Source organism: Chanodichthys erythropterus, chromosome 19 (assembly GCF_024489055.1).
Source record: "Chanodichthys erythropterus isolate Z2021 chromosome 19, ASM2448905v1, whole genome shotgun sequence".
Lineage (NCBI taxonomy): Eukaryota > Metazoa > Chordata > Actinopteri > Cypriniformes > Xenocyprididae > Chanodichthys > Chanodichthys erythropterus.
The window spans coordinates 6799066-6815982 of record NC_090239.1 but is presented as its reverse complement, the minus strand read 5'-3'; the positions used below and the strand labels follow the sequence as shown (position 1 = coordinate 6815982).

The window sequence follows — 16917 nt, the reverse complement described above, 5'->3', positions numbered from 1 at the left end:
TGCACTGTATGCAATGTTCCTTAATGGATGTTAAATGTATGACAAAGATATTACAAACTAAGATAATGATTGATAGGGTTACATGATCCATGACTATTTTTCACAGAGAAGTTTAACATCTTCAGGAACAGTCTGCAACAATGAGGTTTCTAATCTCATTGTGCATGACAGTACTGCTGCTGGATAATGGTAAGTTTTGCATCTATAAAAATACCTGTGGCCAAGAATTTAGAATGTCACACAAGTAAATACGTGAATTGACAAGATGCTTGACTGAAAGTCAAGAGAACTGACAAGAATCTGTTGTATTTAACAGCTGAAAGAATCAATGGACAAACATCAGGTAGGCTAATCATTCTTCTATTGGGGTCAGCCTTATCATGAATTATAATCCATCAGTTCTCCCCTTTCAATCCCTTAAAATATATTCTTTCAAAAATAAATAAGCAAACAAACAAACAAACAAACAAACAAACAAACAAACAAACAAACAAACAAACAAACAAACAAACAGTAGTAGTCAAGATGTCAGGGATTTACAAAATGCTCCAAAAGTATAATCATTTTTGCAGTCTTTTTATCTTTATTTTACAATCTGAGCACATATTTTTCAGAGGATTTTTGATTTAGATTTTTAATCTGCAATACATTTAATGACCTTAATACTGAAACCAACAAAACCCATCAGAGGGTATACTGAGGCTCCTAAGGGGTAAATGAAGTCAAGATTCTCAGTAGTTTTGGAAATTTTGTATAGGAATCAAATCATTAGTATGCTACTCGGTTATTTATTCATTAGCAAATCAAACTGCAAAAAATTGCCAGTTCAGAAAAGCAATTGTAACTAGATTAAAAAGTTCATCGAGACAAACTTTAAGTAAAGCCGGTCCAGAAAGTTTGAAGTAGTTTAGTTTTGTAGTTTTGAAAGATTTAGTTTGATATAGTCATTTTTAGGAAAATCGTAAGTCTGATCAGTTAGAAAAGATATAGCACACTAAGTCAGAACAGTCTGAAGGTCTGACCCAAGTTTGGAATTTTTTAGAGTTAAAGTTAGAAATTGCTAGGGTGTTGCTATGCGGTTGCTAGGGTACTCTAGGTGGTTGCTAAGGCATTGCTACGCGGTTGCTAGGGTACTCTGGGTGGTTGCTATGGTACTCAGGGTGGTTGCTAAGGTGTTGCTATGCGGTTGCTAAGGTATTCTGGGTGGTTGCTAGGGTGTTGCTATGCGGTTGCTAGGGTAATCGGTTGGTTGTTAGGATGCTGCCAGGGTGATTTGTGTGGTTGCCATGATGGCTTGGTTGCTATGTGGTTGCTGCTATGAGAAGATTAGATAGATAGATAGATAGATAGATAGATAGATAGATAGATAGATAGATAGATAGATAGATAGATAGATAGATAGATAGATAGATAGATAAATTTAGTTTGATAGATAGATTTAGTTTGATAGATAGATTTAGCTTGATAGATAGATAGATAGATAGATTTAGCTTGATAGATAGATAGCTTGATAGACAGATAGATAGATAGATAGATAGATAGATAGATAGATAGATAGATAGATAGATAGATAGATAGATTAAATGAGTTTGAATGAGTCTAAATGGCTCAGAAATAGGAATGGCAGTTTAATTGAGTCTGTGTGTTTGAATTTTAATTTTGACAGCTGGAATGTTCAGATCAGCCAAGTTCAATGAAAGTCAATGGGCGTTTTCCAAGTTTCAGCTTTTTTTAGGAAAACCGTAAGTCGGATCAGTTAGAAAAGATATAGCAACTAAGTTAACAACAGTCTGAAGGTCTGACCCGAGTTAGGAGTTTATAGAGTTAAAGCTCGAGGAGGAGTTAGAGTTGGTCTCAGAAGAATAATAATACGTTTAAATAGCATTACAGTAAGTTGGCTTTTTCAAGCAAACTTAATTATACAATTTGCCATGTTTTTGTCTCTCTAACTAGCACCTTTTGTCTCTTTTGACAGAAGCCACAACTTTGAGCACTGATCCATGCTTTGAATACACAGTACTGGATAACCCATGGAGAGACATTCGTGCTGATCAACATAGAGATTATGATGACAGCCTTGTTGAATGGAGTGGCTGGTATCGGCTGTATTTGAATGGAAAAAGTGCTCAGATGTCCGAGTGGTGTGTGGGTTTCTCAGGATGTGGTAGTCCTGAAGGACTGTATCTCAATGGTTCTCATCCACAACTTGAAGATGGGGTGGTGACCCGTGAAGTTTTGGGATTTCATCCAGGGGGTCAGTGTGATGAACATAGTTCCGCCCCCATCCAAATCAAAGCCTGTGGAGATTATTATGTCTATAAACTTGTCAGACCTGATGAGTCACTCTCTGGTTCATACTGCGCAGGTGCGGCATTACATTTACATTCTGCTCTGTTAAAGACTTGTGAGTCATTAGAACAATGTGCCTCTCTAACTACATTTTTGCAAAAAAAAATTGCAGTTCACTGCGTTTTCCAGCTGAAATAAACAGTAGAGGCTGTAGAATGGCAAAAACTTTTATTCCTTTTCAAACAAATTACGAGGGTCAGATTATGTTTTAAAGATTTATTTTTGCGTGGTTCCTTGCACTTCAAAACACTTTTACCATAGTGCATTATTTGTACACTAATAGCTACATTTTGATCTTTACATCACATGGGCAGCTCCATTTTTGAAGAAAAAAATGCATCAATCCATCATAAAAATAACCCATACGCTCTTCACAGGGTTAATAAAGGCCTTCCGAATTGTTTTTGTAAGAAAAATATCCATATTTAAAACTTTATTGACTATAATAACTAGCTTCCAGCAGCCGTACACATCAATTTGCGGTGGAAGAGTAAGCTCTAACCCAACGCATGAAATAATGACAAATATGGAAGTGCAGAGGACAGAGCAAAACAAAAACACTGTTCACTGTTCACACTGTGTATTAGAAGTCTAAAATGAGAAATTTTAAAGAGAAATGTTGGAGGATTTCGATATAAGAGAAGATGAGCTTGGGTTTGTTGCCCAGCCTTATTTGTTTAAATCAACGGGTTACTTATTTGGCACATTTCGACTTGCGCAGTATATGGACAGTTGTCTGCCAGAAGCTAGTTATTTGAATTTAAGATTTAAATATGGATATTTTTCTTACAAAAAACGAATTGTTTTTCTTCAGAAGGCCTTCGTTAACTTTTATGATTATTTTTATGATGTATGGATACATTTTTTTGGGGTTCAAAATCTGCTCTCATCCCACCCCCCTTCAATACCATTATAAATCTTGGAAGAGCAAGGATATTTTTAAATCTAATGTATCTCTGATTGTGTTTTTCTGAAAGAAGCTATCGTATATGCCTAGGATGGCTTGAGTGTGATTAAATCATGGGATAATTTTCATTTTTTGGGTGAACTATCCCTTTAAATTCCAAACTGCCGGGATTAGTAGAACAACCAATGTCATAAAATGCTGCCAGAATTGCGTTTATCAAATTAAAATAACACTGAATGCACTTTTAGCATTGGATATTTCACTTTGACTGTCTTGAAATGTGCAAAAACCAAGGTAATATCATTTTGCAGAAATGTCGCCATGGGCATGTTTTTCCCAATGAGCCTGGATTCGACTTTTTTATATATGACATACTTATTCTTTCTGAATCGAAAGCTAATGTTAGTTTTCATTGTATTATTTTAACATTATTATTAGCCTGTTAGACTTGACATGCTAAACGTGGTCACACTACATCTTTGTGCATTTAAGACACACTTATAATACTGTCGTTTTTACTCTGAAAATTGTGGGGCAACGTCTCTAACATTCGCATTATTTTAGCATGTTGTATTTCAATGTCTTATTCACCAAGCACATGAAATTCAATTTAACCATGGGCTAAATGCACTGAAATAGTGCTGCTCCATGCGTCACCGTTTCTTTATCTTTATTATTACTGAATCAGGTTATAAAACAGCGCAAATATAGCTGTCATCATGCTCGATTCAGTTTTGATGAAGAACTAAGATTTTTTCGCCCCTCCTTAACAGTTGCTTTCGACAGCATCAGTGATGATCCTTGTCACAACTATCAATCTCTGGATAATCCCTGGAGAGCCACTAATGAAAGTGGACTTTACCTTTGTCATGAATCTTTCCCTTGGAACGGCTGGTACCGACTTTTCTACAATGGAATGGACATTCGAATGCCAGAAAGCTGTGTTAGTGTATACAGCTGTAACGCAATCCGCAGTCTGTGGCTCACTGGTCCTCACCCACAGATAGAAGATGGAGTGGTGATCAGGGAGCTCTGTGGGGTTGAAGATTCAGACTGCTGTGGTCGCATTTTTTTCCCCATCAGGATCAAAACCTGTCCAGGAAATTACTATGTGTATGAACTTGTAAAACAATTCCATTGTGCAGGTTACTGTATAGGTACACTGTTTTACCTCATTAAATAATCTTTGAATTATTTCTTTATTCTTTAAGTCATGTCTTCAAATTTCTCCCTTTCAGATGTCAACACTATATCACCGACAGTGTCCATTACAGCTCCAGCTCCAGTAACTGCATTCGACATGACTTTGTGTAGGTTGACAATAACAGTCAATTTTTCATGTATTAATTACTTTTTGTATTGCCAATGTGTGAACAGCTTGTAACAAAACTTTAAAACAAGACCTCCCTAGACAACTACATTGTATATGAAAGCCTGATTTTTATGTGAAGGACTCGGGGCAGATTTCACTGGGAAATTCAAAGAATGTGAAGGTTATGCGCGCTCCCAAGAACCTCTCTTCTGCATTAACAGAGCACCAGTCAGCGTCCAAATCCTTTGCTTGAGAATCCATCTCCGCGTACTTGCGTACGCCAACATTCAGTACTCCTACGTCTGCTTAGAACCTGACGTAGAGCTAATATGGCAAAAACGTTTGGACTTTTATTCATTCTCAGGATATGAATTCTTGATATCAACAATTGAATTGTTGATATCAGATACATCTTGATACTAGTAACAGTGGCAATTTTTTAAATCATGAATTACATTTCCACTAGAAAACAATGTTAATTGTTGATATCAACAATTCAATTTTCACTAGTTAAAATGCTAATTTTTGATATCAAGAATTACTTTTCCACTAGTAAAAACGAGAATTCTTGATATCTGTAATTGTATTTTCACTATAGTGAAATGTAACTATGGCTGCCATTCAAATTCAGTTGTTGATATTAAGAAATTATTTCTTACTAGTTGAAATTCCAATTAAAAAAAAAAAAAAAAAAGAAAAAAAAAAAGAAATACAGTATTAGCACACTTACTAGTAACCATACACACAGACAGCAGCCATATCACCCTGTAGCCCAAGACTGGTTGCCAACTGAAGCTAAGCAGGTCTGAGCCTGGTCAGTACCTGGATGGGAGACCTCCTGGGAAAACTAGGTTGCTGCTGGAAGAGGTGTTAGTGAGGCCAGCAGGGGGTGCTCACCCTGTGGTCTGTGTGGGTCCTAATGCCCCAGTATAGTGATGGGGAGACTATACTGTCAAGAAGCACCGTCCTTCGGATGAGACGTTAAACCAAGGTCCTGACTCTCTGCGGTCGTTTAAAAAAAAAAAACAGGATGTCCTTCGAAAAGAGTAGGGGTATAACCCCGGCATCCCATTGGCCTCTGTCCATCATGGCCTCCTAATCATCCCCATATACTGATTGCCTTCATCACCACGCGCTTTGAGTACCCAGAAAAGCGCTATATAAATGTAACAAATTAGTAGTAGTAAAAATCATAATTTTTGATATCAATAATTACATTGTTACTAGTAAAAAAAATTATATCAAGAATTCAAGTGGCATTAGTTGAAACACAAGTTCTTGATATCAACAATTGAATTGCTACTAGTAAAAATATTCATTTTTGGTATCTGAAAAAGTATTTCAGATATCAATATATTTATTTTCAGATATCTAAATTGGCTTTCTTACTACAAACATCACATTCATGATATCAGAAACTAACTGTCACTAGTGACCATCAAATTATTGACAACAAAAATTAACATAGTTACTAGTAGCAATTCAATTGTTGATTTCAAGAATAGATATTTGCTCTAGTAACAAAGCAATTAATGATATTAAAAAATTATGATTTTTACTAGTAAGAATACGGGGCCTCATTATATGATAAAATGTTGCGTATAGAAACGTTTGATCTAATATAATTTCTCAAAAGTGTGTACGCGTGATTCGGAAAACGAACATACGCACACTCTAAGATCAAATTCGTGCGTATGCATATTTATAAATGAGGCCACTGATATGTGATATTTGAATTTCAACTAGTAACAAAAATCAATTATTGATATCAACAATTGAATTTAAATGGCAGCCTATGGTGACATTTCACTATAGTGAAAATACGATTACAGATATCGAGAATTATTTTTGAAACGTTGAAATGTAATTCTTGATATCAAAAATTAACATTTTAACTAGTGAAAATTGAATTTTTGATATGAAGAATTTACATATTTAATAGTGGAAATGTATTTTTTTCTGATATCAAAAATTGCCATTGTTACTAGAGGAAATATAATTCCTGATATCTAGAATTGAATTGTTGATATCAAGAATTTATATCCTGAGAATGAATAAAAGTCAAAATGGCTTGTAGTATGAGCACTTGTCTAAAGACTGTTATAACATTGGTGTGGATTTTAGCATATGCACACACTGTTCAAATGAGGCCCCTTGTCAATGTATCATGGAAAGAAAAATGATTCATTTAAACTATACTCTTTATAGACTTTATATTTAAACTATCATAACAGTGTAATTTTAATTACCTCATCTGTTGATATGATGCCAGCGAATTGCAGAGCTGGCGTAAACATATCCACATCATGATCAGATGCTTTCTTAACCACCGCTTTTTTCTCCGCGCTGTGATTTTTGTTGTGTGTTTATTTTGTCATTGGGAGGAACATATTCATCTAACCGTCGCTCTCAGCAGCGTGGATGGCATCTGGATGTTCGCTGCAAAGGTATTTCCAAATTTTTACTTCTAAGCCAAGAACGAAAAAGATCTTCACAGTGAGTAAATCGGGTCATTGAATCAGGTTCAGTCTCTTGTACGTTACATGTGCACGAATGCAAGCAAGAGCAATAATTTGTGGCTGCAGTTCACTTAAAGGCCACCGGTGTCACTAATAACGCGGTTTCTCAATTCGACATATTAAGTCCCAGCTGAGTAGATATAAAGTAATTGGGGATCGTTACACTTTTAGGATTGTTAGAATGTGGAAAGAGTTACAAGCTTTCTATGCATGTATAAACAGTATCATATTTGGGAGATGTGTGTGTCTTTGACTGCTCCAAGACGTCAAACCTCTCATTGATTTTTTTTGTCATTGTTCCTTTTGTTTGATCTCAGCAGCTGCAACCAACACAGATGTTGACCCATGCATTGACTACACCATTCTTGATGAACATAAAAGAAGCCCAGATGATTTCTTAAATATTTATGAACATATGCACGAATATGATGACATTCATGTTGAATGGGATGGCTGGTATCGATTCTACATTAATGGATCGAGTGCTCAGATGCCTGAGTGGTGTTTCAGTCATATGTCATGTGGAGGTTTTAGTTCTCTGTGGCTCGATGGCTCTCATCCTCAGCTAGAAGATGGAGTTGTTACTCGTGACGTCTATGGCGGTAATCTTGAAGTGTGCCGTTACTTCAGATCCAACCCAATCCAAGTCAAAGCTTGTCCTGGAAATTATTATGTCTACAAACTTGTAAGACCTAATCGAATGATCCCAGCTCCAGCATATTGTGCAGGTAAAGTCATTCTCCATAATGTACAATAGCAAGGCATGATGTCTCAATAGAAACTTGCCCATTTAAAAAGGCTATTATAGATTATTCTAAAAATTATAAATTATATATAAAAAAAATATTCTTCATGAAACAGCGAAATATAAAATATAAGTCAATTTTTTTGACCAATAGTTATTGTAGTTTATGAAATGTATAACATTACATTTAAAGTTATGGTGCCACTAAAATGACATTTGTGCGCGCAAGTAAAATTATGCCTATGCACAAGAAACTTCTTAGCGCGCATTAAATGCTTGTTATTTGCGTGCATATTATTGTGTTCCATTTATGCGTATGATCTGTTTTCTTGTATGCAACTGTTTTTCATAGGCATGTAAAATTTCTAGTGTAGCCTACACATTTGTTTGAAAAAGGAAAAATCACTGCTAGAGGAAAATACACATCTTTGTACTCTGATTTTTAACTCAATACCTATTATTGATACTGTATATACTTTGTGACAACTAGCAACTTGATGTGAGTAGAAATCAAATAACTAAGTTCTCTCTTTAATTTTCCTTAACAGTTGTTCTTGCCAGTCCATCGAGTGTTGACCCCTGCTACAGTTATAACGGTCTGGATGAGCTGTGGACAGCAAATAAAACCTCAACTGGTGAACACCTCTATTCCAGATGTGATGCTGATGATGTCAACTGGAATGGCTGGTACAGGCTGTTTGTTAATGGTCAGAGTGCCCAGATGCCAGAGTCATGTGTTAGTTATGGCAGGTGTGGCACATATCATGCAATGTGGCTTAACGGCCCTCACCCACAGCTAGAAGATGGAGTGGTCACCCGGCACGTCTGTGGTTCCACTTTGAGAAACTGCTGTGGTTACACATTTCATCCCATTCAAGTCAAAGCTTGTCCAGGAAATTATTATGTGTATGAGTTTATCAGGCCAAAATACTGTGCAGCTTACTGTGCAGGTAAACACATTGTTTTCTTTTTTAATGTATATATAATTTAATTATAATTCTGAAAATGATTGACATTAATTTATAAACATTTCCCATTTCAGAAGTCACAAACCCGACAACAATGTACACAACAGCAGAGGCAATCCCAGTCACAGAAATCAGTGGTAAAGTATTTTGATCAGAGATTTGAGTTTGTCATGCCACTATATAGCACGGGTAGACTCAAAGTTTATAGTGTTCTTTTTATGTTTTTTTTTTCTTTTCTTTTTTTGTCAATTATTGACATTATTGTGTAAATTTGGTCACACTTTAGATTAGGGTCCAATCATTATCTAATAACTATGACTTTTGTCTTAATAACCTCCTTATTACTGCTTATTAATAGTTACACTCTAAAAAATGTTGGGTTAAAAAATAATCCAAGCTAAATATGGACAAACTCAGCGAGTTGTTTTAACCCATTGTTTGGGTTAAAAATGACCATATTGCTCGTGAACCCAAAATAGTTTTTAAATTAACATGTATTAATATGTTTAAGAAATTAAGATTTATTAATATGTTTAATCAATAACAATTAGATAATAAACATTTATTAAATTGCATATGACTAAATGCTCACCTTTTGATTATTATAAAACATATTTTGGCTTCATTTTTAGCTAGACATATATTAAATCAATAGTTAAAATCAAAACTACCCAGCAGGTTGGTCAAACATTTAACCCAACTGCTGGGTCAAAACAACCCAATCGCTGGGTTTGTCCATATTTAATCCAATTTTGGTTGTTTTTAACCCAGCATTTTTTAAAGTGTAGTAAGGTACTTGTTAAGTTTAGGTATTGGGTTGGATTAAAGGGATAGTTCACCTAAAATTGAAGATCTCGTCCCCCATTGACTACCATAGTAGAAAAAAAAAAAAAAAAAAAACTGGCAGTCAGTGGGGGGCGAGATCTGCTTAATTACAAACATTATTCCAAATATTTTCCCTTGCGTACAGCAGAACAAAGAAATTTATACAGGTTTGGATGAACTTGAGGAGGAGTAAATGATGACAAAATTTTCATTTTTGGGTGAACTATCCCTTTAAAGGTCCCGTTTTTCGTGTTTTTTTGAAGCTTTGATTGTGTTTATAGTGTGCAATATAACATGTGTTCATGTTTCGCGTGTAAAAAAACTCAGTATTTTTCACATAATTTACTTATCTGTATACCGCTGTTTCCACTGTCATAAAAACGGGCTGATGACTTCCTTGCTCTATGAAGTCCGTCCTTCAGAAACACGTAACGAGTTCTGATTGTGCCAGCGGTTCGTTCCTGTGTTGTGATTCGACAGCTCTGAGCGCACCGTGCCTGGAAAAGTCACGCCTCTTACCATAACGTGGAGATCACAGTCTATGGTGGAGATGCACGCGCTCAGTGTTATTGTAAACATGTCTTTAATTTTACCCTATCAATTTGAGCCGGAATCAGACCCGGTGATTGGACTGCGGGTTGAAAATAACAGCATTTCGACGACATGGCGACAAACCCACTCTACAAACACAACTCTTGTGTATTCCTGTGGGCGGAAGTTAGTCAAAAAACTGTTTTAGTGACGTCATTAAAGAAGGAAGTAGAGGGATGTAGTCCAAACTGGCCGTTCGATGTAGGCGACTTCTGTTAAATAAAATATCTCGCTTGGCATTGAACTTTGAGCTTTAAAATTTTACAGATTTTATTTATACTCTAACAACAACATTACTGTCACAGACACGTCAGGTTCCAACGTCACCCAATCACAGCGCGCACCATCTCCAGAATACTGATCACCGCCACCTGCACCTCATCACTCCCCTCATCAGCAGCACTACAAAACACTCACACTCACAGCATTCCACGTCCGGTCTCGTTTGCATACCCTCACAAGTCTATGCTTACCTCAAGGACTCCTCTTCGAATACCTACCTGTCTCCATTGTGTCGATTCCCAGTGTGTTCCTCGTCTGCCTCGTGAGTGTGTTTCCCATCTGCTTCCAAGTGCTCCAGCGATCTCCAGTTCTCCAGTGTTCACTCCTTACAAAGATAAGGACAGTAACTATTCCCAGTATTATCCGTTCAAAGTCATTCCATTGCAAAGTTATCTCACCTGTTTCATTCTCCCTGCTCTCCTGTGGTCAAAATAAAGACTGTGAAAAGTAATACCTGTGTCTGCTGTCCGTCTACTGTAACAGAAGACCGGACCAACACCGTTGACCTAGGATGAGCCAACCCGACCCCTTTCAGGATTTGGTGGACGCGCTTCGGCGCACACTCACCATTCATCCGTCGCCACCATCTCCAGTTCCTCCATCACCTGCACCAGCACCAGCTAGCCCCACTGAGCACGTCAACATACCTCCTTCACTGCCGCCGTACGCCAGTCCCATGGCCAAGCCGGCGCCCTACTCAGGATCGGCGGAGGATTGCAGCGGATTCCTGCTGCAATGCACACTGGTCCTGGAGATGCAGCCGCACCTGTACCCGAGTGACACCGCCAAAATAGCGTTCATTATCTCTCAGCTCAGCGGCAAAGCATTAAAATGGGCCGATTCCATCTGGTCCCAGCAGGGCGCTGTAACCCTATCCTACTCGTCGTTTGTCTCCCACTTCCGGGAGGTGTTCGGAAAACCCATCACAGACTCTTCAGCTGGTGAGAAACTCTATAATTTGAGACAAGGCTCCCTGTCAGTTTATGAGTATGCTTTGCAGTTCAGAACGCTTGCAGCCCTCAGCGGATGGAACGAACAAGCCCTGATAACGAACTACCGGCAAGGATTGGAACCTCGGGTGCGGCTGCAACTCGCTGCATGCGAGGACAACATCGGCCTAGAAAAGTTCATCCAGCTCTCCATCCGCTGCGCCACTCGCATGCAGGCGTGCCTCCAAGAGCACCAGGACCAGTTCTTCTCCACCGTGCCGCTCTGCCGATCCGAACCCGTCAGCACCCCAGAACCAGCTCACGAATCAAAGGTTACAGCTCTATCGCCCATCCACTCACCAGCTTACTCTGCAACCAGCCCAAGTCTCTGTCCTGGACCCAGGCAGCCACCAACGCCTTCAACCAGCTCAAAGAAGCCTTTACTACCGCTCCCTTACTCGTACACCCTGATCCAGAGAAGCAATTCATTGTTGAAGTGGACGCATCTACCACCGGAGTGGGAGCGGTATTATCGCAGCAGCAGGGGACCCCAAGTAGACTCCATCCATGCGCCTTCTTCTCCCGCAAGCTCAGTCCGGCGGAAGTAAACTATTCCATCGGAGACAGGGAACTTCTAGCGATCAAGCTTGCTTTGGAAGAGTGGAGGCATTGGCTGGAGGGAGCCAAGCATGCTTTCTTAGTGTTAACAGATCACAAGAACTTGGAGTACCTTCGCTCTGCGAAAAGATTGAACCCTAGACAAGCCCGCTAGGCCATGTTTTTCTCCCGCTTTAACTATACCATTACCTTCCGTCCTGGTACAAAGAATGTGAAGGCGGACGTTCTCTCCCGGCTGCATGCCCCTGAAGAAAGAACTGAGGAACCAGAACCCATCATTCCTAGCTCCCTCATCGTGAGTCCCATAACATGGTCAGAAGAAACCATTCCCTCCTCCAATGCCTCCACTAACCCTCCGCCGGGCTGTCCACCAGGCTTGCTCTATCTCCCACGGACACGACGCACTCCCACCATTCACTCAGCCCACACGTCTCTTGGCACTGGTCACCCGGGGGCCAATGAGACCCTCGCGTTGCTGAGAGAACGCTTCTGGTGGCCAGGGATGGCAGCCGATGTCAGAAGGTACGTGCAGGGCTGTAGGGAGTGTGCCATCTCCAAGTCTCCTCGTCATCTGCCAGCTGGGAAACTCCTTCCGCTGCCCGTTCCAGATCGCCCCTGGTCACACCTAGGAGTGGACTTCATATCTGATCTCCCTGTCTCAGACGGATACACCACCATCCTAGTTGTTGTGGACCGGTTCTCAAAGTCATGTCGTTTGATTCCACTTCCTGGATTACCTACTGCAATGGAAACCGCCGAAATACTCTTCAACCAAGTCTTCAGATACTTCGGAATTCCAGAAGATATCGTCTCCGACCGTGGGCCTCAATTCATATCCCGTGTATGGAAGTCCTTCTACTCACTCCTAGGTGTGGCCGTCAGCCTCACATCTGGATATCATCCCCAGTCGAACGGGCAGATGGAAAGGAAGGTTCAGGAGATTGGCCGCTTCCTCCGTACCTTCTGTCATGACCACCAGGACTCTTGGAACCAGTTCCTGGGTTGGGCCGAGTACGCTCAACTCTCTCCGACAGTCAACTACTGGGCTTACACCGTTTCAATGCGTACTCGGTTACCAAACCCCACTGTTCCCCTGGGATGGGTAACCCTCCAACGTTCCTGCAGTGGATTACTGGTTCCGAGAGAGCGAGAGGGTCTGGGACTCAGCACACCACCAGTTGCAACGAGCCCTGCGCAGACGCAGAATGGTAGCCGACCTCCGACGCTCTAACACCCCAGTATTCCAGCCTGGTCAGATGGTCTGGCTATCCACCCGTGACATCAGACTGCGTCTGCCCTGCAGAAAGCTGAGTCCCAGGTTCATTGGCCCATTCCCCATCGTCAAGCAGGTCAACCCGGTCACTTATCAACTCCAGCTTCCACAAGGGTACCGTATACATCCCACTTTCCATGTGTCACTCCTCAAAGCTCACCATCCCTCTGTTCTTCCCACAGGACCTGACGTGGCTCCCGCCGAACCCCCCCTTCCACTCATCGTGGAGGACGGAGCTGCGTACGAGGTGCGAGAGATCTTGAACTCCCGGCGTCGTGGTGGTCAGCTTGAATACCTGGTGGATTGGGAAGGATATGGTCCCGAAGAGTGCTCCTGGGTCCCAAGGGACGACATCTTAGACCCCAGTTTACTCCAAACCTTCCATGACAGTCACCCTGAGAAACCGGCACCGCGGGGAAGAGGACGACCACCACGGCGTCGGGGTTCTCGGCCCTCTGGAGCGGGCCGTGGAGGGGGGGGTACTGTCACAGACACATCAGGTTCCAATGTCACCCAATCACAGCGCGCACCATCTGCAGAATACTGATCACCGCCACCTGCACCTCATCACTCCCCTCATCAGCAACACTACAAAACACTCACAGCACTCCACGTCCGGTCTCGTTTGCATACCCTCACAAGTCTATTCTTACCTCAAGGACTCCTCTTCGAATACCTACCTGTCTCCATTGTGTCGATTCCCAGGGTGTTCCTCGTCTGCCTCGTGAGTGTGTTTCCCATCTGCTTCCAAGTGCTCCAGCGATCTCCAGTTCTCCAGTGTTCACTCCCTACAAAGATAAGGACAGTAACTATTCCCAGTATTATCCGTTCAAAGTCATTCCATTGCAAAGTTATCTCACCTGTTTCATTCTCCCTGCTCTCCTGTGGTCAAAATAAAGACTGTGAAAAGTAATACCTGTGTCTGCTGTCCGTCTACTGTAACGATTACACACTAACTAAAGTTTGAAACATGGGATCACGAAGAATGGGACCTTTAAGGGATGTAGAATATGGTCTTGCAGAAGGCATTAATATGTGCTTAAAGAGCCAATATCCTATAAATACGCATGCTAATAAGCAACTAGTTAATATCGAAAACTCAATCTCAAACCATCAAAAATGTCTTCATTGCTTGAAATAAATTGAATGTTAAGTGATATAAAATAGCAAAAAAGTAAATTCTCCTCTTAGGTAAAGGAGATCACTGTTCTGAGCTCAACTGCACTGAGGATGAACGCTGTGAAGAGGAACATGGTGTTTACGGCTGTTTCTGCAAGGACAGCCATAACAGTTCTCAGCATGGATCCTTTGGTTGGACTCATTTCAAATGCATGTTCATCATTGATTATAGATTTGTTTTTGATCACTGCTGACATTCTCTTGACTTTTTTCTTTCTCAGATTTCATTGAAACCTGTGATAGCAGCTCTGGCTTCATGTCTCTGTCTCGCTGTCAGCTCTTTGAGGCTGGTTTTCCTTCTGAAATCTTACACCTCAATGATCCCAACTGCAGAGGAACAGTCCGGAATGGCAGAGTGGAGTTCTGTTTTGACAACAATGACCACATCTGTGGTACAAGTCTTGTGGTAGGAATCATTACGTACACATGGTCAAAAGAACAACAAATCTTACTTTGAATCATATAATTATTAGCAATTAAAATATTCAAACAATATGTCCCAACAGGCCAATGGCACCCACTTCATCTATGAGAATTTTATTCTGGGGGATTCTGGATCTGGGAATATAATCAGCAGGGAAAAATATCTGAGGATCCATTTCCGCTGTGTGTACCCACAGACCCAATCACTCACAATGGACATCAACCCTCTGGAGAGGTGGGACTCACTTATTAATGATAATTAAATTCTGAACATGAGTCTCTAAATTGCTTTAAAATTATTTGTTTGTTATTTCAACAGCATTGTGCACAGCATCCTTCCTGCTGGTCAAGGGACCTATCAGGTCAGGATGATTCCCTATCAGGATGCTGAATTCTCAGACCCCTACACTGGGAGTGTGAACGTAGAGCTGAGCAAAAATATTTTTGTGGAAGTTCGTGTTGATGGAGTCGACAGCCGTCAGTTTGCTTTGGTGATTGACACATGTTGGGCTACACCTGTGAATGATCCCCATTCCTCTGTCCGCTGGGACCTCATTATTGACATGTAAGCTGTGGCTATTTTATTTTATTTTTCTCTTAAACTTCAGGTATGCAAATGGTGCATTTTAGGTATATTTTTTAAAATCTTTTATTTATTGGACATAAATTCATTTGACAAAAAGGGATAGATAGATAGATCAGGTACAAACCTGATGAATGAAATAACTCTTTGTGAATTAATTTTCATTTACAACTTATATTTGAAGGAACAACTTATATTTGGTTCATATAAATTAACAAAAAAAGCATTGATCATTTTGAATTTGCTTTAGATTCAGAGAAATGTAGCAAGTACAAATAGGTGTAGGAAAAACCATGAACCTGTCAAACAGAGCCTGCTTCAACGTCAAATTTTTTTTTAACTGTTAATGCGTTATTTTCGTGTTAACTTCGACAGCCGTAAATTCAACACAAGGTTCCATTTTCTACAGTCTGAGTTGGAGTCTGACACATTTTTTGACTGGGTATAATCAGCCCCGATCCTCGGCTGTTTTTAAATAGTGAAAACAATCGCTTTTATCAACCGATACCTATTATTGGCAGATACATTGGTGCATCCTTAGTAACAAGGCACCACCGCCCCCAATATTCCCCCCTTTTCCAAATTTGTTGATGATTATCATTCTCAATATGCCCAGGTGTCCCAGTCCAAATGACAAAGTGGAGCTTCTGCAGAATGGTGTTTCCACATCCAGCCGTTTCTCCTTCAGCATGTTTATCTTCACTGCAAACTCCACAAAGGTTTACCTGCACTGCTCTATTCACCTTTGCCTTCTGTCAGACAATCACTGCTCAGTGGTGAGTTTACAAATCCTGTAACAAAATAATGTTTCATAAATGGAGTTCACATACACATAATGGATATTTGTGGTTGTCTTCTGCTGTGGATGCCTGTGACTAAAATGATAATTATTTGATGACATAAATTGACATACAGCCTGAATGTCCTGTCTTTGTTACTTTTAGCACTGTGACTCTGAAAATCGCAGGAGAGAGAGCAGATCTGTGGACATCCATGAGCGTACTTCCATATCCATGGGTCCATTGATGTGGTCTGACAGTAGCAAAGATGATTTATGGTATTAAATAAAGTGGTCTATTGCTGATGCATATCTGACATAGTTGATGTTTGCAATTGATCACAAATCACACGCTACTTTACACTGACTCTTCATAAGTGAACAGCTCCCAAACCAAGTTCAGGGTTCCAGGGCTTCATGTTTGTGTGCTTCTCTGATGATGTTACTCATATCTATGAGTGTCCTGATATCCTTTTAGAATATGTGAACTTGGCATTCTTCCTGTAATCTCTTTCTGATTAATGTTTTATAATCTCATTTTGGTGATCATGCTGACTTGTGTTATTAAATCTCCTTATGTTAAAAATACTAATTTGCAGACATTGTTGAACTGATTTTATTTTGATAAATGTAACT

The 16917-nt window shown here is 40.1% G+C and overlaps 1 pseudogene; it reads left to right on the top strand.

Annotated features, from left to right (window-relative positions):
- The first annotated feature begins 164 nt into the window (after positions 1–164).
- LOC137008315 (uncharacterized) lies at positions 165–16768 on the top strand (annotated as a pseudogene).
- The last annotated feature ends 149 nt before the right edge of the window (positions 16769–16917 follow it).